Source organism: Phoenix dactylifera, chromosome 7, assembly GCF_051530095.1.
Source record: "Phoenix dactylifera cultivar Ajwa chromosome 7, Ajwa_hap1_PhDact_Kaust_v1.1, whole genome shotgun sequence".
NCBI lineage: Eukaryota > Viridiplantae > Streptophyta > Magnoliopsida > Arecales > Arecaceae > Phoenix > Phoenix dactylifera.
In genome coordinates, this window is record NC_143196.1 from 17,795,537 (window position 1) to 17,797,500 (window position 1,964).

Below are 1,964 nucleotides of genomic sequence, written 5' to 3' on the forward strand. Positions count from 1 at the left end.
AAAGTACAAGCCTTTTGTAGAAAAATTTACATATAGCTCAGAAAAATTAGAAATGATACTTAATAGTCAACGAGCTGTGTTCAATAGAGCTGGTTTAGGGTATAAACCTAAAAATAAGCAAAAGCTCCTTAGTAATTTCTTTGTAAAAGCAGGGGAAAGCAAAACTAAGAAAATAACATGTTTTTGCTGTGGAACATTAGGACATAAAGCAAATGTGTGTGATTATAGAAAAGGAAAAACTAAGAGAAAAATTAAAAGGGTTTGGGTTCCAAAAGGAACCAACATTACTAACCATGAAGGACTCAAGAAAACTTGGGTACCTAAAATTGTATGATTTGCTTGTGTAGGAGTGTCTTGCAGCCAAGGTCGACAAAAATTGTTGGTACTTGGATAGTGGCTGCTCAAGACACATGACGGGTGACAAAGACCAATTCTTCACCCTTGAGCCTAAGAAGGGAGGTGCTGTGACATTTGGAGACAATAACCAAGGTCACATCATTGGTATAGGTAAAGTACAAATCACCCCTTCAACCTTTATTGATAATGTTAGATATGTTGATGGTCAAGCATAATCTACTTAGCATTAGTCAATTGTGTGATAGAGGTTTTGATGTTTTGTTCAAACCATCTTTATGCATCATAACCAACTTAAATGACAATAGTTTAGTTTTTAAAGGAATAAGACGTGGGAATATGTATGTAGTAGACCTTGAGGATCTTGCCAAACATAACCCATGTTTAGTTGTTAATGAAACTAAGGATAATGATGCTAGTTGGTTATGGCACCGTAAGTTGGGTCATGCAAGTATGGACACAATATCAAAACTAGTTAAAAGAAATTCCGTGATAGGTTTGCCAAAACTAAAGTTTGAGAAGAATAAAATATGTGAAGCTTGTCAATATGGCAAACAATCAAGGAACTCATTTAAATCCATAAATTGTGTCTCTACCTCTAGACCTCTAGAACTACTACACATGGATCTATCCGGACCAACTAGAACCACAAGTCTAGGTGGAAATAAATATGGTCTAGTTATTGTAGATGATTTTTCTAGATGTACTTGGGTCATGTTCTTAGCTCAGAAAGATCAAACATTTTCAGTATTTAAGAAATTTCATAAGGAAGTAACAAATGCTAGAGATACTTCAGTCATAGCTATTAGAAGTGATCATGGAACGGAATTTGAAAATCATCTATTTGATGAATTTTGCAATAAAAAGGGAATAACTCATAATTTTTCTGCACCTAGAACACCACAACAAAATGGAGTTGTAGAAAGGAAAAATAGAACCCTAGAGGAAATGGCTAGAACCATGCTATGTGAAAGTAACCTCCCTAAGTACTTTTGGGGAGAAGCCATTAATGCCTCATGTCATATATTAAATAGAGTTTTATTGAGACCCATTACAAAGAAAACACCTTATGAACTTTGAAAAAATAGAAAACCAAAAGTAAACTATTTTCATGTTTTTGGATGTAGGTGTTTTGTTCATAATAATGGGAAAGATAATCTAGGTAAATTTGACTCTAAATCTGATGAGGGTATATTTTTGGGGTATTCTACAACTAGTAAAGCCTATAGAGTTTTTAATAAAAGAATCCTTGTTATTGAAGAATCTATACATGTTGTTTTTGATGATTCTAGTGATATCTCTTCTAGCAAGAGAGTTGATCTTGATGATGATGCTGAAATTCTTGAAGAAAAGATTGATGAGATGACATTACAAGAAGATGAACAAAAATTAATTGGAAATGCATCATCAAGCCAAGAGGCTATTGTGGATCATGGGCTGACTAAGGCTTGGAGGTATGCTCATGGGCATCCTAAGGAATTAATTTTAGATGATCCATCTCAACCTGTTAGGACTAGAGCATCTCTTAGGAACTTAAAAAATCATCTAGCTTTTGTCTCACATTTTGAACCCAAATACATAGAAGAAGCTAAAAAAGATGTAAATTGCAT